General features: G+C 37.6%; 1 protein-coding gene across 5 annotated transcripts in view; it reads left to right on the top strand.

Annotated features, from left to right (window-relative positions):
* The window catches only part of ESR1 (estrogen receptor 1), a 417,733-nt gene that overhangs the window by 93,114 nt on the left and 298,306 nt on the right, over positions 1–26,313 (top strand). Inside the window, exon 2 of one of the 5 annotated variants that reach the window (XM_053222087.1) lies at positions 9,710–9,812. The exons of the other annotated variants lie outside the window; for them this stretch is intronic. The gene's annotated coding sequence lies outside the window, so the exon portion shown is untranslated. The remainder of the gene's footprint in view (positions 1–9,709; positions 9,813–26,313) is intronic. 5 annotated transcript variants of the gene reach the window in all.

Below are 26,313 nucleotides of genomic sequence, written 5' to 3'. Positions count from 1 at the left end.
GACTCTATGTTAAAAATAAAGCATGAAGGAATATCCCCCAAAGTAGGCATTACTTTACATAATACCATATCAAATATACCTTAAGCACCATCAGATTTTCCCACTGTGGCCAATGTGGTAGGTGAAAAATAGCTTAATAAAGGTGAATTTGACCTACGATAGTGAATTAAATGTATATTGTTATAAAGTTTGAAGTTAAGCCTTCCAAACGTATTGAAGTTGAACCCCAGATAATATGGTTAAGCTTTCAAATTTCTGAAATAAATTCAGGCATAGAGAAGAGTCTAAATTTACCTTAATAGTTAGTTAAACCCATGCTAGATGAAACAGTGTACTGGTCCGTTTATCTATTCAGTTGACATTTATTCAGCTATTACTATATGCCAGGCAGAACTTTCAGTCTAGAGAGTGGAAGGACGGTGAGAAACACATATTGCTTCCAAGGAATATATGGTCTACTAAGGGAGACACATATAGGCCAGTCCTCCTAAAGGATATGAAACAGAGGCAGGTACAATTATATGTGAGCTGTGTGTTATTAGGCCACAGGCTAAACTACTGTTTTAAAAAAAAGGACCCCAGATACTTGGGGGATTGCTTTTGGGAAGGGATGAAACAAGCTTGTGGAAAAGAGGAAAGAATGGTTATGGACAGTGTGCTATTTTGAACAAGAAACTTAGAAGTTGTTCACACTGCTTCTCAAGATCCACTGGCAAGCGACTTCTGGTTGCAAGGCAGGCTGGGAAAATAAACCCTAGCTGGGTGACCCCATGCCTCCATATTCACCTGGAGGAAGGGGAGGTTGGATCTAGGCTCCACAGTCTGGGAGGCAGAGAGAGGGGCAGCTACTGTGCCACTGTGATGTTTTGACGCTCTGGGAGAAAAGAGTATTAGCACACACTATATATATTTTATATCTCTCCAGTAGCACTGTCGTAATGAGCTCATGACTTGAAAACCATGTTGCAGAAAACTCTGAACCAAGCATTAGAATCATTTTGTTTAAAATATGGAAGAAGACTAATTATTATTATTTTACCTTAATTACTTCCATTGTGGACAATAAAAATTAACTGCATTTAAAAATTAGAGTCATATTTCATGTATTCAAGATTATTTACATATAATTTCCCATGTAATTGAAATCTAACCCCTTATGTACCACATTTATTTTTAATTTTTAATTCTTTTAGATGGAAAACATTTGTGCCACATTGCCTAGTCCCCTGACTTCAAATCAAATTATAACTAACAGATTTATACGGTGCTTAAACAGTTCCTTGTCGACACAGAGCTTGTGGTCTCATAGCATAACAAGTCACAGAGACCCCACGTGACTCATCAACAAGATTATTCTATGTAAAATCTTATGGTGATATTATACATGTGATTCACAGGATCATATAACAAATGCTATGTAACAGGATTTATGTAAAATGCCAGGTTGTGAAATACATGCTTACATATAAAAGGAATGAGGGAGGGAGAGATGGGTATGAATTGGTGCCATCCAGAAATGACCCTTAAGATATGTTTGGTTGTTAGGGGTGTCTGGGTGGCTCAGTTGGTTAAGCGGCCGACTTTGGCTCAGGTCATGATCTTGCAGTCCATGAGTTTGAGCCCCGCATCAGGCTCTGTGCTGACAGCTCGGAGCCTGGAGCCTACTTCAGATTCTGTGTCTCCTTCTCTCTGACCCTCCCCCATTCATGCTCTGTCTCTGTCTCAAAAATAAATAAATGTTAAAAAAAATTTTTTTTTAAGATATGTTTGATTGTGTTATGTCAACTAATACCTACTGAGGCTATTTCTTCACGCCTCATTTTTAAATGCAGAATCATGGTTTTCTATATTCAAAACTCTCCATGAAAAACATGGCTATGATTCTTTATATCCGCCCTTTATTGGGAATTAAATTGTGGGGTGTGTGTGCATTTATGAGTGTATTTTTCCTACAGCAGAAGTTTTCCAGAGAGCCACAGTTACCCGTGTAGCCAATCCTGGTCATCGAGTAGTTTGATGATTTTGTAGTTCTAAGCTGTGGCAGTTAGGACTTTGATGGACAGTTGGTGGCTAGTAATCTGTAGAGCATATTTAGTGGGACAGTGGGCGAGGAGGAGAAATGCTGTTTGGTTTCTTCTACCCACCTTCTTCCCAGGTTTGGGTCAATGCTCCCTAATGACACTGATGAGCAAAAAGTGTTCAGTGTTCTAGGTAGGGATTGCCTTATTTCTAGGTATTTTAAAAGGGATATTTTGCCATTTTTCTTTTAGAACCAGCAGAAGGATATCTCTGATGAAGAATATTTCTCAGGTTTCCAATGAAAATCTTTTCTTTCAAGTGACCAAGTATAATTTTGTCAAGTTTTCCAAGTTTTGAGAGTGAGAAACAATCCTCTGATTCTCTTGGAGTCGTAGTAGTTTTTTCCTTTGGAATGCTAACCCTAAAACAAGACCTTTCAGGTGGGTTTTGTATTTGGGCATCAAATGTACAATTTCTGAAGATACAGGATTGGAGAAGTCATTGCCAAGCTTTGTTCTAGAAATCAGGTCTAATTTTATGACTCTGATTAAAAAAAAAAATCATGTTCTTTCAACTGGAAAGGTCAGAGTTCAGACTATTCATCCTGTCTCTATAAGCTTTTGTTCCAGGAACCCAGATTTATTTGAGGAGAAACCTGGAAAACTGACCCAAACAGAGAAAACAAAATTGCTTTTATGTGAACCGCAGTAAAAGCAGACAGTCTTAAGGAACTGAAATCTAAATAGTATGAATGGTCTTGTCTTGGTCTTCAGACACTTAAAGCAGCACTTGGTAGACCGTTTAGATCTTTAAGGAAGCATGATAATCTTCCAGGCGTCATCATTAATGGATTCAATCTTGGATGACCCTGAGTTGTCATGACTGTGAACAAATTTGCTGGAAATGGGTAATATTAACTTCTTTAGGGAAGGATCTCCACTGAGATTCCCCGTGGGTCATGATCTGTGGGGTCCCAGCTATGAAACAGGAGGGAGCATATGATGACCTAATATTTACATGTATTTGGTCAATAGTTGTACAGCTGGGAAATTCATTCCTTGGACATTTGAGAGTTCATGTTACTACTTCTGGATTTTTCTCTCTTCACTTGTCCTCAGTAACTTCCTTGCAATAACTCCACTTACCCTCCTAGAAGGGATCTAATGCAAACAATAAGACACAAAGAGTCTTGGAATATGAATAGAAATGATGATGTACAAAGGACATTTTTGTTGGACTTTGAAAGTGTTTTGGCATTATTGTTGGAGAGTATTGGTAGAATGTATGTAAGCTGCAAATTTTTATTTATTTATTTTTTATTTTTTCAATATATGAAATTTATTGTCAAATTGGTTTCCATACAACACCCAGTGCTCATCCCAAAAGGTGCCCTCCTCAATACCCGTCACCCACCCTCCCCTCCCTCCCACCCCCCATCAACCCTCAGTTTGTTCTCAGTTTTTAAGAGTCTCTTATGCTTTGGCTCTCTCCCACTCTAACCTCTTTTTTTTTCCTTTTTTTTCCTTCCCCTCCCCCATGGGTTTCTGTTAAGTTTCTCAGGATCCACATAAAAGTGAAAACATATGGTATCTGTCTTTCTCTGTATGTAAGCTGAAACTTTAGAGAAAAAAAGTGGAAAGAGGTAATATTCAAACTAGAAGACTTACATGGTAAGTTTTACTTAGCTGGTAAAATGTGGTCCAATTTAAACAAAATGTTTTTAGTTTTCTCAGAACAAACATCCTACATAAAGACAAATGATGATATGAGATACAGATAGAATTTAGTGCACGATCTTTCCCCAAACTACAGTCCACTGGCCAGTTGGTATGGCACACTGGAGAGAAGATAATTAAGAATGCAATTCATTTTGGGGCACCTGCGTGGCTCAATCGGTTAAGTGTCCAACTTCGGCTCAGGTCATGATCTCACAGTTCGTGGGTTTGAGCACCGCATCGGGCTCTGTGCAGACACCTCAGAGCCTGGAGCCTACTTCAGATTCTGTGACTCCCTCTCTCTCTACCCTACCCCACTCACACTCTGTCTCTCTCTCTCTCAAAAATAAACATTAAAAAATTAAAAAAAAAGAATGCAATTCATTTTGTAGCCCACTCTACCAGATAGGGGACTTGAAACAACATATAATAGGAAGAAACTCTACTGAAGCAATATTTTATTGGGAATATTTAATGTGCAATAGGAGATCCCCTGTTTCTTATAGTGACCTTGTAGGTGGCTCTTTAAGATTTCTGTCTTTATGCATTTAAGCGAAAGAGTTGGCTCTACATTATGGTAGGCAAGTTTTGCGCATGTGTAACTTTGGAAGAGGAGAGGGGTACGTATGCCCTGTGGGGTTGGTGAGGCAGCACTACAGCACCAGTAGCTTTTAGCAGCTACCAGATTTGCTAAAAGCAGCCACGTCCAATTAGCAGTAAGTGCCATGCACCTGCAGTTACTAGGCATTCAGCCTCTTTGGAGGCTGAATCTTAATGCAGCCTTTTTTGTTGTTGTTGTTAAATAGCAAAAATCTTATACCCTGGGAGAATAAAGAAAATGAGCAATGGCCAAATGGAAACACTCTGAAATGTATTGTTAATATTGATTTAGAATATACAGGGAAGTGTGCAGTCAGTGGCAATTTAAAAACCGTATTATTTAAAAATGCTGTTTTCTCACAGTTTATTTCCAAATTTTGAATTCCATTTTCATATGAATATTGCCGTTGTTTTCTTAGAAATTTACAATATGGACACTGGTTCCTTGTGTATGTTTCCATCATTTTCTGCAAAATCGTTCACCAGGATGATAAAAACAACAGTTCCAAATTTCGAAGACATAGAAAAAATGTTCAACTTCTTTTCAAGATTTCAAATTCACTGTAATGGAAAGGACTCCTGTATACTATTAAAATGTTATTTTCAATATATATTATTTTAAAGGTTTTTTTCCAGCATTTTCCCTTGATTATTTGATACCTTTGTCCTGAAAATGTTTACACTCTGAAAGCATCTCTGAGAGTACTGGGTAGTATAATGTCCTTCCTTGCACTTTCCTGCTTTTTCTATTTTAAAAGATACAGTAGAAGAAAGACATCTGTTGAGTTAAGCATTTTCTGAAGGTACAAGTTTCTAGTAAGACTAATAGACTGAGAAAATAATTCATTGCCACTGTACCTTTAAAAAAATTCTCAGTCATAATTCTTTTAAAAGTGCCAAGAACACCAAAAGAATCAAATCTGGTGTAGAACATACAGTAACTTATTTGCTGATCATATACTGAGATTCACTGTAATGTAATGAATAATAATTGGCATCTTCAACTGTTGATGTGCTTTAAAGTTAAGATTGTGAAGATCCTATACACTGTCAGTGTTTTGGTTTGTACTGCCAATTTTTAAGAACTCAGCAATTTTTTTTAAGTTCATCTATTTATTTTGAGAGAGAGAGAGTGAAGGAAAGAAAGAAAGCATGAGCATGGGAGGGGCAGAGAAAGATAGAGAATCCAAGGAAGGCTCTGCACTGTCAGTGCAGAGCCTGACGCAGGGCTCAATCCCATGAACCGTGAGATCATGACCAGAGCCAAAATCCAGAGTCAGTCACTTGCTTAAGTGACTGAGCCACCCGGGTGCCCTGAGAACTCTGCAATTTCTATATGCATAAACCAGCTTGGAAAAATTATGCAAATATGAAGCTATTCTTGAAATTGGTTATTTTATTAAATTTGAATAGACTGGTCCCCAACCAGGATCATCGGTTGAAGTGCATAGATTATTGCTGTAGTATTTACTGGGCATATGCATTTATTTAGGTAAAAGTTTGGCTAAACTTTATTCACATGGAATTTCTAAATCCTGCAGTTCCTGGTTTATCCTGTTTATGTGGAAAATAATGGAAACACACAATTAGGTCCTCCTCCTCCTGCTTCTCTCTTTTTTCCCTACCTACATTTGCTGTTGCTTACTTTGCTTTTTGCTGGTACGTTCTTAGAATCTGTCACCTCTGTCAGTGAAATCAAATCTGCCGCTGTGACAACCAGTAGAACTTCATGATGAGATCAGATTGATGGGTTAGTGGAGAGTGAGTCACTGGAGAGGAGTCTGAGATTGCAAGGGGATGAGATGGGGAGGGGGGTGGAGGGGAGACATCTGAAATGTTCACACAAACGTTAAGTCTTCAGAATTAGCAGGAAAGAGTGAAAATAGAAGACAGAAAGTTACAGCAAGATAGTCAACAGAAGTATACATTTTGGCATTCCAGGTATGATTTGAAAAAGGCGAAAAGTTTATTTTTAATAAAGAAAAATCACCTGTAATTCCCTAAATCTAGAAAGCAGAAAGTGTCTGTACCTCCCATGAGGTTAAACCTTTTGTTATTAGCTAAGAAGTGTTCCTGTTAAGTATGTCATTGGAGAGAAAAACAATTATCTCTTTTTCTAAAGTAATGTTTATGAAATAAAGGGCAACTGAGTACGATAAAGTTTCCCCCTCGGAGATCTAATATTTAGCCAAAATCTTGATCAGTTTCTTTTGCTCAGGCTGGCAGCCATTTTTAGCCCCAGTCAGTTCTCATTGACCTGACTTGGGATAACTGCTAAACCCAATGTCAGTTTTCAGTCCTTATCTTATTTGACCTGTCAGCCACATGTGACCCAGTTGATCACTCCCTTCATCTTGAGACACCCCTTCACTCGGTTTCCAACATCCTCTGTGCTCTCCTGGCTTTCTTTCCTCTCCTCAGTCTCCTCTGCTGGTTATTATTTTATTTACCCAATCTCTCAGAGTTGGAGCTCCCCAGGATCCAGTCCTTAAGCTTATTTTATTTTATTTTATTTTATTTTAGTATTAATCATACCTGGTGTCATGGCTTTAAATACTACCTATCTTTCTTACACCACACACAAAAATAAACTCAAAGTAGATTAAAGACCTAAATGTGAGACCTGGAACCATAACACTCCTAGAAGAAAACATAGACAGTAACTTCTTTGACATTGGGCCAGAGAAAATTAAACTATTGGGACCATGCAAAAATTAAAATCTTTGCCTAGCAAAGGAAAGCATCAACAAAAGAAAAAGGCAACTTACTGAATGGGAGAGGATATTTGCAATTGATATATCCAATAAAGGATTAGTATCCAAAATATATAAAGAACTTATACAACTCAGCAGCAAAAGAACAAATAATTCAATAAAAAAATAGGCAGAGGACTGAATAGACATTTTTCCTAAGAGGACATGCAGACACATGAAAAGATGCTCAACATCACTCATCATCAGGAAAATGCAAATCAAACCACTATGAGATATCACCTTAAACCTGTCAGAATGGCTAAAATAAAAAACACAAGAAATAAGTATTGGTGAAGATGTGGGAAAAAAAAGGAAACTTTGTACACTGTTGGTAGGAATGTGAGTTGGTGCAGCCACTGTGGGAGATAGTATAGAGGTTCAAAAAAAATTAAAAATAAAACTACCATATGATCCAGTAATTCTGCTACTGGGTATTTACCTAGAGAAAAAGAAAACACTAATTAGAAAAATATATGCACCCTATCGCATATTATTGCAGTATTATTTATAATAGCCAAGATATGGAAGCAACCCAAGTGCCCATCAGTAGATGAATACATAAAGAAGATGTGGTATGTATACAGTGGAAAACTACCCAGCCATAAAAAAGAATGAAATCTTGCCATTTGCAGCAACAGGGATGGACGTAGAGGGTATAACACTAAGTGAAACACGTCAGACTGAGAGAGGCAAATAGCACATGATTTCACTCACATGTAGACTTTAAGAAACAAAACAAATGAACAAACAGGGAGAAAAAAGAGGGGAAAAAAGACTCTTAGATACAGAGAATAAACTGGTGGTTGCCAGAAGGGAGGTGGGTGGGGGGATGGGTGAAATAGGTGAAGGGGATTAAGAGTATACTTATCATGAGGAGCACCGAGAAATGCATAGAATTCCTGAATCATTATATTGTAAGCCTGAAACTGATATAACACCGTATGTCGATTATACTTTGATTAAATACATGCATACATACTATATACCACTCTCTTTCCCATTGGACTCTAGACTTGTCCATCCAACCACCTGCTTTACATCTTTTCATGGAGGTCTAAGGGATTTCTCAAACTTAACATGCCTGAAAACACATTCCTAATGTCCCCTCTAAGCCTGCTCATCTCACAACACATCCCACCTTGATTTATGGTAAATCTTTTTTCCACCTCTCATGCCAAAAACCCTAAAGTAATTCTTAATGCTTCCATACCACCCATCTGAATGCCAGAGAATCCTGTTGACTTTATGATAAAAACATATCTGGAATTTGACCACTTTGTACCACTGCCAGCCCCACCGCCCTGGTCCTAGCTACATTATTTCTTGCCTGGAGTGTTGTAGGTAACCGCTTTCCCTGCTTCCGCCTTTCCTGCTCATAAACAGTCAGCTCGGTCCTTTAAAATGGAAGTCACATGATGTCATGACTCTGTTTAAAACTTCCCAATGACCTCCACTTTCACCAGGAAGAGCCAAAATGTCCCCCACGCATCTTACCTTTTTGACTTATGGCTAACTCGTATTCATTCTGCCTCAGGCACACGGGCCTCCACACACTGTTCCTTGGACATGCTGGACATACCTCTGATTCAGAACTTGTGCATTTGCTATTTTCACAAACACACAGCTTGCCCCTTCGTTTTTCTTGAGGCCATTATTCATATTTTATCTGGGGTGAGCTCTTCCCTGACCACCCTATTGAAAATGGCCACCCTCCCCTCTACATCTTCTCCCCTCCTCCCTGCATACACTGCATTTTCTTCCTTAATTTTCTCTTGTCGCTGCCTTCCAACTTCCTGTGTGCTTTACTTATTTTTCTGTCTCTTTATGTTAGAATATAAGTTCTGTGAGGGTAGGTTCTTTGTTTTGTCCATTGGTGTATGCGCCTAGGACTTAGAAGAGTGTCTGGCAAGTAGTAGCATTCAGTTAATGCTTTTTGAAAATAATAAATGTGTTGAAAATAATAAATGATGATTGGTCAAAAGAAAGGAGATGACCACACCGTGTATCATTCCTTGATGGGATGAGAAGGGACATGCATGTGTGGTGGGAGAGGGGTTTCAGGGACCCATGCTTGGCACTAAGGTGGGTTATCACATGACAGTAATCTCCCCTCCGTACTTGGTGGGTCCCATCACCCACGCCTGAGTCAAATCAAAACTGCTGTCGAGCACTCTTTTTACTAATGCCGAGGCTATTTTAACATTCCATTAAAAACCATTTAAAATACAAAAACAAGGCTGTATTACTTTAATTTTGACCTTATGAGACTCTCAGTTTTATAACTGTGTAAGGAAAATGTGGAAAGGTTGAATATATTTGCTGGCCCCAATCTTTTTATTACTCATCTCTATAAAAGAGGCTTTCAGGGACATATTAAAAAGTTTCCATCTCTCTTGTCTCTTGCCTTCCTTCTCATCTTCCTTTGTTGCACCCCAAATGGTCAAAAGCAAGACCCTGAAAGTCTGGAGGAAATGTGTTCTGGTCAGAGCAGACTGGGGTGAAGCTGGCCTAGAACTTGGGATCCTGCTTTCAGAACTGCTGCACAAGTTATTGCTTCTAACAGCATGAGCTCTTGAGGGTTCAACATTCCCGAGAACTCATTTAGCTGTTGTTTCCCCCTAGAAAGACAAGTTGTCACTTGGATGCTTTCCTTGTTTGTGCCTTCTCTCATGTGTCTCTTCGTGTTCGGCTGGAACGAAGAGGAAAGCTCCAGTTCTGAGAACAGGTACCACAACCATGTAGGCAAAGACAGAGTGAAGTGTTGTCTGTTAAACTGGAAAGCAGGTAGTTTTTTAGACAAACTGAAAGCCAGTAATGACTTCATCCATTTCCTGTAATAAGGTAATAGTCTGACCTTGAGGAACCTATTAAAGTATGCTTTCAAACACAGAGGCCATTTCTAGGGCTCGAGGTAGAGTGGTCGTTACCCTCAACTGTATTCTGAGACGAGGTAGTTTATAAACCATATGGCAGTTTATAAAATCCTAGGAATATAAAGCAAAATCTCCAAAATCGCCAGGAGTTTTGAAGTTCAATGTTCATGCCACGTGAACTCTTTTTTGTTTTATGTCTTCGCCATTTAGCATTCTTTAGAGGCACCTGCATGATGGAAATTTAGCAGGGATTTTGTGCAAATTTGTTAGTTACAGGCTGGTTGGTTTGTTTTTCTTAATAGAGGTATCAATACAGATGCAAAGAAGCAAACTACTTTTATTAATATAGATGCTTCCAATGGGGCGCCTGGATGGCTCAGTCGGTTAAGTGTCTGACTCTCGGTTTTGGCTTAGGTCATGATCTCATGGTTCCTGAGTTCGAGCCCCGCATCGGGCTCTCTGCTGACAGTGCTGAGCCTTCCTGGGATTCTCTCTCTGTCTGCTCCTACCCCTGCTCACTCTCTCAAAATAAATAAATAAACAAACAAACAAACAAACAAACATATACCAAAATATATAAGATGTCTTAGGGGGGGCTCCTTTCATCAATGGGGCTTAAAATATGCCCATCTCTTCAGTTCTTTTTTATGCATTTATTTAACATTCAATTTGTTCTCCCTAAGTTGTTCTATAATACGGCAACAGGATAGTAATAATAATAACAATGATGCATTTAGAATCATAAAATGGTGGCATGTTTGAGCTCCAGGGGACTTTAGAGAACACCTAGCCCAACCCTTTATTTTTACAGAAGAGGAAAAGTAAAGATGGGCAGTAACTTGCCCAAGGTCTTACACTGAATTGCTGGCAGAATTGGGCATTAAATCTGTCTCCCCAAGTCTCTGTCAGCTGTTCTGATCATTAAGTCACAAAAGAGCTATTTCTCAAAATGAAGAAATAACATGAAGTTATTTTTGAAAATAGCCTTTCTCTATTTTTCCAATCATCCAGAAAAACAAAAATTATTACATACTTTGGAGTAACTAAACAACAAAATATTCGAGACCTACTATATAATCTAGAGAACCAAAAATAAAACCAACATCTTCCTGTGATTTCCATTGTGTGAGACAACATGGTACTGCTCATATATTTTCAAAACTGTGTTTATGTTAGATTCTTATTATTGTATTTAAATGCTCAACAAATGTAAGCTTCCTTGATATTTCCTGGGCACGTGGAGCCCTGCTGTCCCATGCCGTGGAATTTTGCAGTGCTGAAGTTGGTAGCTAGAATCTAGACAATGGAAATCTCGGGACACGTTTTCATTTTTGATAAACTTGGCACAATGTTGTGACTCCACTTTGTAAATATTTTTGATGTTTTTAAATGAGATGGCATACTCAAGAAAGCTCAGGGGTCAGTCTTACAGAAGTGCCACTTCTCTTCTCTGGTATCAGAGAGTTGGATCCTTCTAGAACCTTTCTTTATGAGAACCGGAAAGGGTTGGTGGAAATCTGAACATTATAAAGTTAGTAACATCTTAGTCAAGTGAGTCTGAATCTATGCTACAGATTAAGCTATGTACAGTTTACTAAGCGCTCTAAAGTACACACACAGATGTGTGAACAAGCTGTTGGCAGGAGTCACTACAAGCTGAAATCTAGGTAAGATTGCACAACCTTTGATTTGTGTGGACCAATTTCCCTATCCCTTCAATATACACACATTTCCAGGAGACTTGTTTCTTTCAGGCTATCTTTGGCCCCTAGCTCTTTCTTCTTGAATCAACTCCATGCAGGTCATTTTATCCTCCTGTGGGTCACATTCATGTTCCATACTGAGTAGATTCAGAGGTGGAATTCATTCTGTTTCTTTTATTTCTGCACAGGCCGCTCAGACAAGACCTTGCAGTTACTGCCAGACCCTACCAAAGAAGAGTTTACAGCACAACAAACAAGCATCTGGAAACAGCATATTCAAATCCCTCTTCTTAAAAAATCCATTGTCCAACTCAGACTCTAACATCCCTGGTGCCCTCAACTCTCCTGTCTACTTTTCTCCTTATATCCGTCTTGAGAGCAAGCCCAACTTCAGTAGTAGCGCTTTTGGTATTGTCGTCTTATGTAAAATATTTCGGTTAATTCTTTGCTTTGTTTTCTCCTTATGGTCTTGCTTGACTCTATGCACTAAAAAAACAAAACAAAAACAAAACAGAACAAAGAAATTAAAACCTGATCCAAATCAAACCAAACCAACAACCCAATGTGCCATTGAATTATTTTTCTAAGTGAAGAATATTTCCCCCCTGCAAGGCGCCACTTGTTACACACACACACACACACACACACACACACACACACACACACACTTAATTACAGTTAATGCACAGTTCAAGTAACATCATGGTCCTGGTATTAATTCTAGTCTTTTCTCATTAAGATTGGTGAATGTTTTAGCCCCAGGTAGCTAAGGGGAAGTTGCCTGCTGTCTTTTAAATCTGGGTCCTCTTCTTTTAATGACCTAACTTGAACATCTTCAATCAATCTCCTTTTTGGATTTCATCCATCTCAAATGAGCTTCTCCTTCTATATGAGCTACTGTACCAATCACTGAGAGAATTCAATTTGTATGCAATTGCTTGAGGATCTGACTTCACTGTACAGTCTTTGGAGTATAGTTCTAGCTATTTCTTTTTACAACTTCTATCCGGTTCTGTGCACGTTATGGAAGTGCAGTTCTTTTAAGCCCTTTTATGTACATAGCAACATCTGCCTCTGAACTTCCCTGCAGCAATGGGGATTTTAGCTACTCTGGCTTTGGCGTGGAAGAAATAAATTCCAGGTTGAGTGTTCCTTCATAAAGTCTTCACCTATTACTCAAATGTTATGTCTGGTTACCTTCTGTTTTGTCCTAATCAATGTCGTCTCCGTTTGCAGGAACTGGGATTCTGCTTTTTAATTTTTCTTGCCCACGGTGCAGAGGGTATACCGGTAAAATGAGTCACTACTAAAATGAGTGGGGATCCAGAAATACCCCCATGTGATTGTTACCTGAATTTAAAAACAACAACAAAAAGCTATCTGTTCTATGCATGTACACCATTTAATTAGAAGTGATGAGGTATATTTTTTTGTTCTTGCAAAATATTCCAACTTTCAGGAGTGTGGGATCCATTTATGGCAGGAAAACAATGAATACTTTCTCTCTTCGCGAGAAGGTAGCCAGAATATCAAGGTTGGTTTAAACAGAGGGGCAACAGGTGAAGTGTAATATACTTAGTATTTCATTGATGGTATTTCTCCCAAAATCAAAGTGGCTCTTTTATGCTATCTGTAAAGTTGAGTATAGACGTTGCTAAGGGCAGTGAATTAGAATATAGCTTTTTTCCTTGCTTTAGAAAAATGTTCATGGTCCCAAGGTAGTGAAACGTCATATGCTTTTCATGAAGAAATATGGGTTGTAAAAAAATTTTTAACGACCATTATTTGGATCTTTGTTAAAGGAAAAATCTTAGAGTAGAAATATTGGCGTGCCTGTAGATACCTGGTTATAACAATGGATCTATTATGGTAAATGTAGAATTCCCGGATGGGTTTCTTACTGCTTCTCTGCCCTGCTTCCTAAATGCTCTTTTGCAAGAAGAGAGACCTAGAGTCCTTCTAGACTAGTTGCTGCCTCCCAGAATCTACCCCCTCTCCTGACTCCATGACGGTAAACTCCCTCCACATACCTAAACCAGGGACTGTTGTGATAACTAAGTGAAAGCTCTTTGTGAAACTGCACGCTGTTTGAAAAGTGCTAGACAAATTAGTAGACACTGTTTTTATGCTAAGATTCTCATAAAATATCCATGGATCCCTTAAATTTCAATTGCTAACCTCTTAAAAGATACAAACTCTTTATTCTTTATGATTGAGTTCTTGCTATGGAATATTGGAAATCTAGGTGGAAATATATGTGCCATACGTGTGTGATATTCTGCATATCAATATATTTCACTACACATCTCTTGCATTTATGGTTAAGGGTATTACTTTTGAGAAGATATATATATATACACTGTGTGTATATATACATATATATATGCAATAAATATATGCAATATATATGCAATGTTCTACTCACATGCTGTTCAATTACTGAGGAACAGTCTCTGGGCCAGTGTTATTCAGATGTTTCTTAACACCTTTCCCTATACCATTTTTCTCATGGCTAATTATTTGACACACAGAGCTCAGAGCTGTCGGTCAAAAATATAAAGAATTAAGCAGCAATATCTGAGTGGTGATTACTTAAGTATTCATTTTAATTTTACTTTTTATTTATACATATATTGTATATATTTTTGATATGTATTAAATAATCTTAAAATGCAAGTAATAACCATTCTCATGGGGTAGTTTAAAATAGTAGAAGCTAGGGGCACCCGGGTGGCTTAGTCGGTTAAGCGTCCAACTCCTGGTTTCAGCTCAGGTCATGATCTCATGGATCCTGAGTCCAAGCCTCGCATCAGGCTCTGTGCTGACAACGTGGAGCCTGCTTGGTATTCTCTCTGTCCCTCTCTCTCTCTGCCCCTCCCCTACTCTCTGTCTCTCTCTTAAATAAATAAACTTAAAAATTTTAAAATAAAAAAAAATAAAACGATAGAAGCTATTGAATGGAAATGGAAATTTAGACATGGAAATGAAAATTTAGGCAAACACTTCCTTAAAATATCTCTTTCACTTATATTCCTAACTCTTTGCATAGGAAATTAAACTCCAGCCACTGTTCTTTCTCAGATAGAGTAAGATTCATGGGCTCTGTGGCATATTTCTGTTCAAATCTGTCTTCTGCTATTCTATTCCTCAGCTCTTTGATCTTGAGTAATTTCTGTGCCTAGTTTCCTCATCTGTAAAGTAGGATAATAATAGTACACATCCCTTTTGGATTGTTGCAGTGATTACATGAATAGGGCGATGCAAAATAGTATACCTACTTGCTAATGGTAAGCCCTCAATAAATGTTAGCTATTATTATTAGCATTTTAGTTCCGGCTCCAGTCATGTGACCTTGAGCAAATTATTTACATCTGGATTTCAGTTACCTCTAAATGAAAGGATTGAATTAGTTCAGTGGTTCTCAAACTTAAGTATGTCTCAGAATCACTTAAATGGTGTGTTAAAACCACACCATTTCTGGGCCCCACCCTTAGAGTTTCTGATTTAGTGGATCTAGAATGGGGTCTGATAATGTGCATTTCTAACAAGTTTCCTGATGCTGGCCATCTGGAGACCACACTTTGAGAATCCTTAGTTTACTCTAAACTAAGCAGTGAGTGATTCTCCTTGCTGCATATTAGAATCATTGAGGAAGTTTAAAAATCCCCATGCCTGGCTGTACCCCAGACCAATGAAATCACAATCTCAACGGGCACTACCCATGTCTGCATAGCTTTAAAGTTCTTTTTGTGCTTCCAATGAATAGTCAAGGTTGACAACCACTTCAAAGGTCTCTTCCAGGTCAAAAATGCCCATAGTTCTAACCTCAATGAAGAAGAAAATAAATTTATCAGGAAGACCCTATGTTCTATTTTTCATGCCCGGTCTACCCCTTGAAAAAGAAGCATTTCTTTACTAAGGTGCATATCTGTCTTTGGAGCATCCATTGGGGAACATGTTGTTCAGCCTGTAGCAAAACCACATGGCATGGCTGAAAATTGCTTTGGACTTGCCAGATTATTTTACAAATTAGTTTTGCTTATTTGTCATTTTATTATTGGAGAACACTGTAGGCATCTTTCTTTGCATCCAGAGGATTGCTCTGACTTTAAACCCCAGCTCTTCCATTCACAAATTCTATGATCTTGAGTGAGCTTCCTCATTTCTCTGTACCACACATTTCTCTGTAAATTGGGAATAATTATAGAAACTAATTGGTAGCGTTTTGAGAATTAGATGGGTAAAGTTATTGTTTGTGTTTAGCACTCAAAAATGACCATTAATAATCTAGTGTTTTAAAATATATTTGAAATCAAAACCACTTTGAGTATATTTCAATGTTATTTATGTATAAAGACATGTAAATTAAAAATATGTTGAACTGCATAAGCTTAAAATGCATACCAAATATATATAAATTAATGTTAGGATGTTTAATGTGTGTTTAAATTTTTCTCTGTATTTCTAAAGGCAGTGTATTTTCCTATGTTTTCTATAATCCTTACAAAGCATATGTATATAATTTCCAAATAATGTCCTCTGTAGCTCCTGGAAAAGTAGGATTGTGTCTAATCTTTTGTACCTCTCTTAGTACACACCACCTTGTGAACCTCTTGCCACTGTTCCATATGCAGAAACCTCTAGATATACATCTTTCATTACGTCTACACATTCTCTCCATCTTGCTGCATTCTTCAGTGGCGTAGACAGATTCCTCTTCTTATGGTGGAAAGAAATAGGCATATCGAGCCATTCCGATAGGCAAAGGCAAAATTGTCTTTTTGTTTGTTTGTTTTTGTGGGAGGGATTGTTGTTGCTGTTGCTTTTTAGTGTGTGTATGTATCTTGGGGTATATCTCTCTCCCTCCCTGCCCCCTGGAAGCGGAGGGAGAGTGGCATGGTGTCAGTCAGGGGTCAGTGATGCAATGGTGTTATCTTCTGTGTTGGAGGAGCTAAGTAAAGGGAAAGATTCTCCAAGGTTGAGAAATGGACATCCAGACTTGAAAACAGTTCATTGTTGGTTGTTACGGCAGAAGAGGGGTGAGTTAGTTGGAAGAAGGCCAAAGAAATTACCCACAGCTCAAGTCCTTTTCTAGGACATACCAATCTTCATCCATTCATTCACAAGTTCAGCTTATATGAGAATACAAAAATGAATACCACCATTTCTAAGTCCAACGACCTCACAGCTGATGGAGCTTTGGGGAATGGACAATTTAAACATTCAGAAGTTAACCACTTACCGTAGCCTGGGTGAGTGAGTGAAGGATTCTGGGAGGAAATGATGCCTGAAAGATGAATATAAGTCAGGCCAATTAAGGGGGTGGTGAGGAGAAAGGCAGTGCTGTGGGTAAAGGGAAAGAGGCTGGTAACTGCAGGGAAATAAGGCAGTGGAGTGTGGCTGGAGCACAAGCTGTGAAACTTGTCTCTCTCTCACTTTGTGACGCTTGTCTCTCTCTTGCTTTGTGAGGCTTTGTCTCTCTCAACAGGTCAGATTAGCAAGGATGATGACCATCTGTCCTGGTTTCCTTGATGATGAGACTTTCAATACTGATGGGTGAAAACCCTATCTTTATGTGGGCATCCACCCACCGAATCATGGGCCTGTTGGTTTGGGTTTTGTTTTCTGTCTGAGTAACAGAAAAATGTGTTAAAGTTGGGAAATGGAAAAGGAGGGAGGGAAAGGTGTGATTTTTGTAGCTGGGAAGAGGACATTCTCGATGAAAGACTTGTTCTTACAATGGAGGGTTGCTTCCACAGAGAAAGACAAAGAGTGGGGGGCTCACAGAGAACAGCCTGTGCCCAGAGCTGGTGAGAATGAAGGGCAGTGGGAGATTGTTGGGGGTACAGTCCTTGAAATATACAGTCTGGAGACAGAATACTGGAGGTTGGTAGAAGAAACAGAGCAAAATATGGAACGGGGACAAAGTTAGTGGAATTTCTTTAAAAATGTGTGGTTTCCATTATCAGTTCATTAACCATGACAAAGATGGTTATGTAATTATATTCATCAATATCCAAATTTCCTACCATTTTTAGGTATTTATGAGTAGCAATGAGGTTCATTGAAGACAGCTTTCGATCATTTTGTCGAAAACTTATGTCTATTCACTGACACAAGTGCTAGTGTCTGCTGCATGCTTTTCATTAACCTGGGGGTCAGATAGGACCTAAAAATATTTTTATATACAGTACTTCATGTGACTCTGTAGACACTTAACATATTACCTCTTTTTAAAAAAATCTTTAAATCAACTAGAACAGTGTTGTGCAATAGAAATATAATGTGATTCACATGTATCATTTAATATTATCTAGTAGTCATATTAAAAAGTAAAAAGAAACCAATGAAACCAATCTTCATACATCTTACTTAACATAATATGCTCAAAAGACCATAATTTCAAAGCATTATGAATGTAAAAATCACTAATGAGATATATTATACTCTTTGTGTCTTGTACTAACTCTTTGAAATTCGGTGTGTATTTTTTACTGATAGCACACCCCAATTCAGATGTTAAGTATTCCTTAGGAATATTTGATCTGTATGTAGATATCTTAAAATATGCAGTTAAAAAGTGGATTCATATATCTACGTTGTTACAAACATACTTAAATGACTTTTCCAATGACTGAATCGGTGTCAGTTTTATAATTTAGATTAATTAAATTAATTGAATGAAATAAAATTTTGAAAATTAAAAAAAAAAAAACAACCCCTCATTCCTCAGTCAAACTAGCCACATTTCAGGTGCTTACTGGCCACATATGGCTAGTGGCTGCTGTAGTGGACAGCGAATAAGTAGAATACATTTAGTAAGATTAATTTTATTACTCATTGCACATTTTATCACTCTTCTTTGTCATGCTATTGCCATTTTTAATTTTTTAACTGATTACCAAGTTTAAGCCTCCCAAAATGCTATCCTTTTTGTAGGCATCAGTTCCATAGGCTCCCTGTAGATGGCAGCACTTTCTACCTGAACGTGTAAAGGGGAGGAGTTGGTAGGACTTGTCTCAGATTCTAGCATTTTCATAGAAAGAGTCAATTCTGTGGAGAATTCTTTGGTAGGTTAGAATCTTTTCCGTTCTGTTGTCATTCTGTACAGATGGCTGTTGATTATGAAAACAGTCTCTGATCTTCTAATCTAGAAAATTGCATGTTCCTAAATTTTGGGTAAGAGAAAAGAAGCCCTCCGTGAGAGGAGAAAAAGATGCAATTAAAGGACTTTTATCAAAATGCTTTATTTGTTCAGATCCGCTCTTTGGAAATGGTGATTCCGAGTGCCACTTAATAAGACTTTTCAAAGTAGATGGGAGGTAGATTTTGTTTTACATACTGTGGCAATGTTGATCTGTTTGTTCTTTCATTTTCCAGCGGTTTTGGAATTGAAATTTTTAGAATGCTTGCAGGGTTTCATATTATATAAGTGTAAGTTATACATATCTGTATAAGATTCATGTTTTTACGTTTCAAAACACTTCTCCCTTCCCCTTAACATCACATTCGTGATAAAGGAACACGAGATTAGGATGAGCTATCAACAAGAGAAGTTGGAGAAAATCAAGGTGGGTTTCCTGAGGACTGATGCCTATCTTCATATACAGCACCCGAGAGCCCTCTGGGAGGAAACCCCAGCAAACTGTGGTGTGTTTTCTTGATTGTCTTTGATTGGCATTTCACAATCACAGGCTCTTTTTCCCATAATTATCACTTAGTCGGTTTCTCAAATAGAATGTCAAGGTTCGGTTTGAATTCTAATCATGATTTTGCTTATTCTGGTTTTATAGCTTATAAAGTCATACTGAATTTCATACTATAACTAGTACAAGTCTAATATCTATGCTTCTGACTCAAACAATTATGGTTTTCTTAATGTACTCTTTAGTTCTTGTCTTAAACTTGAACATATTCTGTGAAATGGTAGAGTAGAGTGGAAAGTTTGGGGAGAAAAAGACAACTTTATCTCGTGACAGGTACACATAGGAAGTTGTGCTAAGGCATGCATTTTGCTTAAATTTCCTCTTTTAATCTGAATAGCAATTTTTTACAGATAAAGAATCTTGGACTTAGAGAAGTACAATACCTATTGTTTAGCAAATTTAATTTATTGAGAAATTAAAATATGGTGTCATTTATATAATCTCTTGCACCATAAATTTCTGGTTGTCTTTCTACTGTTTAGATAGTTTTCTCTCCACTTCCTTAACAGTTTTTTTGTCTTTTTTTTTTTTCTCAAAGTGTAACAATCGTCCAAAGTCCAACACTTGGCTTCTGCTTTTTTTTCTTCTTCAATTATCATACCCAATCTCATGGTTTCAACTATTTTCCCATGCACGTTAGTGACTTGATTCTTTCTACTAGTTGGAATAGGATGATTGCTGAATGAATAACAACATCATAAATCTCAGCGGCCTATTTCTCTTTTGCACACAAATTCTAATGCAGATATTCCCCATCTGCTTTCTTGGTGGTTTCCCCCCCCAAGTGGTGACTCAGGAGTCAGCTCTCTCTGTCTTTACTTATCCTGTCTCAGAGCCCTTTAGCAATCTGGTGATGTCCGTGGGTCACCTCTAAGAAAAATGTTTCTAAATGTGAAAAAGAAAAAAAAAAGATACAGTGACAGGTCTAATCACTAAAATTCAAAGCTAATTTCAAATTAGCAATAGGTCAATGCATATATGAAGATATATGCATCAAGTATAATATGATGTAAAATATCCGTGATTTCTATTACAAAGCTACGTTTTACTAACACTATTATAATTGTTGCCCATGTTCATAAATGAAGGAAATGCCAAATTCCAGTTAAAGGTTTATGTAAACAAAGATAGATGTTCCCTATCCAATTTTGTAGGATTCTTTGTATGGTACGGATCTAAGTTTCTAGTGACTCCGCAATTACCTTAGCCTCTTTGAGCCCTTTACTAGATCTTATGCATGCAATTGACCGACAAGCAAAGGCCTTGTGGGATAATGGAGTCCAAAGCAGAAAAGGGTATAGACCACTTACGCTCATAACTTATGGGCTAGAACTAGCCGTACTGGCTCTCTGAGAAAAAGGGCCAGAAACTGTCTTTTAGTGGCATGACCAGGAAGAGGGTAGGCTGTGGGGATCATGGAACAATAATTATTTTAGACAAGAATCATCAATGGATGTTCAAAGCAGTAAAGAAAGACACAATGAGAAACGATGTTTTTATAGTCTCAAGTAGTTTCACCCAAGATACTTGCTAATAATTGTGAAGGGAAAATAGTAACTTTAGAGAGAGGAAAGTATCTAGCAGGCACCACCTTATTCAAGTGATCAAAGGTGACGTTCGCCAGTAACGGGGCAAATTAACATTGTGCTTCCTGATATGACGCACGAAGGAAGAACATCATCGTTTGTGTGGTGTTCTTGCCAAAAACGCATTCCTTGAATCTAGTCATAAGGAAACACCAGAGAAACCCAAACTGAGGAACATTCTGCAGAATAGCTGGCTAGAACCCTTCAAAATTGTCAAGATCATGAACTTTTCCAGATTAAAAGAGGCTAAAAACATACGGCCAATAATACAAGGGTGACTCTGGATTGGATATCAAATCAGAAAATGGGCGTAAGTAAGACAATTGGCAAAATCTGAACAATGCCTGCAGGTTGGGGAACAATATTGTATCTATGTGAATTTGTGGATTTTGATAAAGAGTACTGTGGTTAAATAAAAGAAAATGACTTCTTTTTTGGATATACACACTGACTCTCAAAGGTCTCAGGAAAAAAGAATAGATAGACAATAGAATGATAGTAGGTAGGTCACAGAATGATAAAGTAAGTGTGAGAAAATATTAACATTTAGAGAATCTAGGTAAAACATATATGGGAATATTTTGTTTTATTTTTGTAAGCTTTCCCTTAAAGTCTGAAATTAATTTAAAATAAAAATATGGTTAAGCCTGACTCTTATAAAACCAAGGAGGATGTTCCAAACTTTTATGTGCCTTGTGCTTTCCTCTTTATCACAGACCCTGAGGGAGTGATAAACTGGATTGGTCACAGGTATTCTATTTATACCAGAGTATAAGCCTAGGAGTTTCTGAGCCATTTGTAAAGAACAAAGTTCTCCATATTTTGATCTATTTTCCTGATAAGAGTAATTTGGAGTGCTTTATTGTATGGATATTGCCCAAGAATTTGCATACCAATCCCACAGATTCTGGAACATTTTATTATTTTGTTATCAGCTTATATGTTTGGGTGGATTTGAATGTCAGATTGTCAGTGACTTTGCTAAGACTTCACTGGGGAATCTGGACTTGGAACTTTACTTCCCCAAGGCATCTTTTCAAGCATGGCTTCTTGCACCACAGAAGAAAAGATCTGATCAAACTCATTTATGAACAGAAGCTTATAATATTGAATGGCAGCTTCTGCGAATCTAAGGAAGTATTTACTTTCATCTCTTACCAAGGAACTACCATTATAGTCATTTTACACTCTTTAGAAGTGATGATTTACTATTAAACTTATTCAGATCCTCAATATCCCTGGTGTTGACTCTGGTTACATGTATGTGTCTATTGTGTGTGTGCGTGCATGCATTCTCCCACCCTCTCTCTCTGTCTCTGTCTCTCTGTCTCTGTCTCTGTCTCTCTCTCTGTCACACACACACACACACACACACACACACACACACACACACCAGGTTATGGTGGTGAGGAAGTAAAAGTGGAGTTAAAGATCCCTATAAGTTTTATTTATCATTTTGATCACATTTAAGTAACCTACCGGTAGCATGCTCATAGCCATATTTTGTAGAAGACCCACTTTCAATTGATGTCTTCACATGTTAGATTTGTTTTTGTCAAGCCATAAAATAGGTTTCCTTTGCTCCGTAGCAAATAAAATCCAGTTGAAGCTACCCCAATTTTATGGAGGTTAGAGCCTTATATAAACAATTTATCTGTTCAAAACATGTATTAAAATAAATATCAGTGGACTAGTTTGGTCTCATCTCTCTGACGCAATGCTGTAGGCTGTTTTAGTATACTTTTTCTCAGGTATTAGTATTTCTAGAGGAATTATAAAGATGTAAATTTCTATTGATAAAAACTAGTCAACTATGTAACCTTACTTGAGTCTCTTTGCTGAGAGCTATATTTCCATAATTAATATAATTAACTCCTTACTAGGAACTTTAGGAAGTTTCCAGAAAATGGTGTGAATCCAGGATTAAAATCTATTTGAAGAAATTTTTTTAAAGCAAATAAAATCTATTTGGAATTGTACACCTCATAAAAATAAACTAAGTCTAACTATAAACAGCACTAAAGAAAAAAAATTTTAAACATGCAAAATTCCACCATCTTAATAATGATTTATTTTGTGTGTGTGTATGTGGATTCCACTGGAGTCTTCTCATATGGATTTACGCTTTGTAGCTTTAAATACAAGGCATATGATTTGCATTATGTTTTTTAACTTATAAATCATTTTCAGTGTTGCTACACAGTGTTAATAATTACTTGTACCACATATGTAATATCCTATTATTAAATTTTATGCCAGAATTCATTCAAGCAGTCCATTATTGTTAGAATATGAAATTCTTTCCTCCAATTGAAAATATGCTAACTATCTTCCTAAGATCGTCTACATATTTTCCCTTCTATTGAACTGTTTTCTTTTCTTTTTTTTTTTTAAAGTTTAATTTGTTTATTTTGAGAGAAAGAGAAAGCCTGAGTAGGGGAGGGGCAGTGAGAGGAGAGAGAGGATACCAAGGGGGCTCCATGATGTCAGTGCAGAGCTGGAAGAAAGGCTTGAACTCATGAAATGTGAGATCATGACCTGAGCTGAAATCAAGAGTCAGAGGCCTAACCAACTGAGCCACCCAGGTGCCCCTGAACTATTTTCTGAGGATAAATTTCCAGGAGTAAGTTTGCTATATGCAAGAATATGCAAAGACAGATTAGCTAGCTATTGTGTGTGTGTATGTGTGTAGGCTTACCATATAATATTCCCAGTTTGCAGTGGGGTACGCACACCATATAAATGAACACTAACCATTTTTGACCATCAGCTTACTGAATTTGAGAATGAGACCAGTTTTTGCCAAACCTAATTATGGAAGGCAATAAGTAGTTGGGTTTTGAAGTTAGTTCCAGGATCTGGTCTTAGTTCTTAGGGATTCCATGGTCTTAGGTTGTTTAACTTGTTTCCTTTTCTAAAATGTGATTAATGGTAATTCATAGAGTTTTTTGTGGATATCAAATGAAATAGTTGATACAGTACCTAATCAGGAAGTGCTTAAATAAATATTTGTCGAATAAGGAAAAAATGAAAAAGTGTCATTCTTTCCATTTCTACCTTCTTTACTACTCTTGCAGGATAGTTCTTTCAGTATAAATGAAAAGTAAGGTCAAGTTTATCTTTAAATGGGAAATCCTTTGCTCAGTAACATTACAGACTTTGATTAGTACTTTGACCATTACCCCCAAAAGCCTGTATCAGCTCTCTTCTGAACAAGCTATCTTTTGTAAGGGAATTATTAGTATGCATTTTAGCAGAAAACCCAAACTGGGTGAGATAATTAGAAAATTTATCTCACATAACAGAGACTCCAGCTGTGGGGTGGATCCACAGTTGGTTGGTTCACTGGCTTAACAGTGTTATCAAAGGCTCAGGTTCCTTCCAGCTTTCTGCTCCGTGTATCTGCTTTACTGTGAGGCTGGATCACCACACTGTCAAAAAATTGCTGCCACCCGCCTCTGGAATGATATGTTTTCTTATTCACATCAATAAGGGGGCAGAGACAAAACTCCTCCCCAAAGCATTGGTTGTTCTCTTCAGTCTGGTTAGTTCAATTCAAGTGTTGTACTCATCCTTGGACCAATGGATCGGCTTAAATTAACCAGGATTTCCCTCTAAGCTGGGGATGGTTTGGTGGGGGAGGATAACATGATTTAAATTGGGATTCCATTAAACTAAAGGAAACGGATTTGTGGTTGGAAGTAGTGGTGTCAGCTGTAAGGAACACATAGGTTTTGGACACACTGTCACTACTTGTCATATGACACAGAATTTATCAGCTCGAAAAAAATATTCAGGAAATTCAAAGTTGTCTTCGATGCCCATTGACTTTTTGATAGCCAATAATGGCATAGCTAGAAATAGTCGTGATTCAAACTCTTATCTTAATGTAGAACTCTTACTGGTCCTTTGGATTTTGTATCACACTATTCTAATAAAATGAGGAGACAGTGAAGTTGTGCATACATTCAGCAATTATTTATTGAGTTCATGTTACATGCTATGCATGGCGTTAACTGCTAGGGATACAATGTCTTAGATATTGCAAAGCTTATAGTCTAGTAGACCAATTAATTTGTTGTCAGTGGTATGTTTAATGGGTTGTATTTACTTCTTAAACTTACACTACAGCACTGTGATATAAATGCCAGGCAAACAACACATTCCAGCTTGTTATGGAAATGGAAGAGAAGAATATTTCTTTGGTACTGATGCCATGAATGTATTGTTTCTCAACTAGAAATTTTGCGAAGAGCTCGTTGAACTGTGGCTCATTGCTATCAGAAGGGACAACTCAGTAAATTACTCAGACTTAAACTCTTTGTTTGGGGTGGGCTTTCCCTAACATTTAAATGGACAATCTCAAATAGCCTGAGCCAACAGGTTGATTCACTTAGCATCACTTATCCCAATAGCCCTATTAGTACATGGATCTTAACAAACACTGTTGTATAGATACCATCTTTGTTTCTCCCATAGATTATCAAAATGGCAGCTGACATCATGAGTCATAGAATGACATAAAACATTTAGGTTCTATCATTGACAGACTCAGTGATTGGACAATGAATTTCTACATTTTGAAAGTAATTGAATGTGAGCAAATGCAGTGACATAGAGGACACTGAAAGGGAAAGATTGGGATAGGCAGAGTACCTTATGTGTTCAGTTTGGGACATACCAAGCTTGAGGTTTGGTTTAGTCAGTTTGGGCTGCTATAACAAAATACCATAGACTGGGTGACTTAAATGATAGACATTTATTTCTCATGGTTCTGGAGGCTGGGAGACTATGATCATGGTTTTGGCAGCTTTGGTTCTTGGTGAGACCCTCTTCCTGGCTTGCAGACAGCCATCATCTCCTTTTGTCCTCATATGACCTCTTTTTTGTATGCTCCCTGAGAAAGAGTGTCTCTTCCTCTGATATGAATACTACTCCCATGATGAGGGCACTACCTTTATGACTTTGTCTAATCCTAATTACCTCCCAAAGGCCCCAACTCCAAATACCATGACACTGAGGTGGGGGAAGCTTCAACATATAAATTTGGGGGGGGCACAATATTCAATCCATAATAATATTTCTGTAAAATGCTCATGTGAAGATATCAAATAGAAAGTTGAATATTTATGTATATATTCCTATCCATCAATAAGCTTCAGAGAAAATAAGATTTTTTAAGACTTCTTTAAATATCAGGAAAGGGTTTTCCATGTATAATACCATGTCATCTGTGAAAACTGAGTTTGACTTCTTCTTTGCCAATTTTGATGCCTTTGATTTCATTTTGTTGTCTGATTGCGGAGGCTAGGACTTCCAACACTATGTTAAACAACAATGGTGAGAGTGGACATTCCT

This window comes from Acinonyx jubatus, chromosome B2, assembly GCF_027475565.1.
Source record: "Acinonyx jubatus isolate Ajub_Pintada_27869175 chromosome B2, VMU_Ajub_asm_v1.0, whole genome shotgun sequence".
Taxonomy (NCBI): domain Eukaryota; kingdom Metazoa; phylum Chordata; class Mammalia; order Carnivora; family Felidae; genus Acinonyx; species Acinonyx jubatus.
Note: the sequence above shows the minus strand (reverse complement) of the source record. Positions and strands in the feature narration are given on the sequence as shown.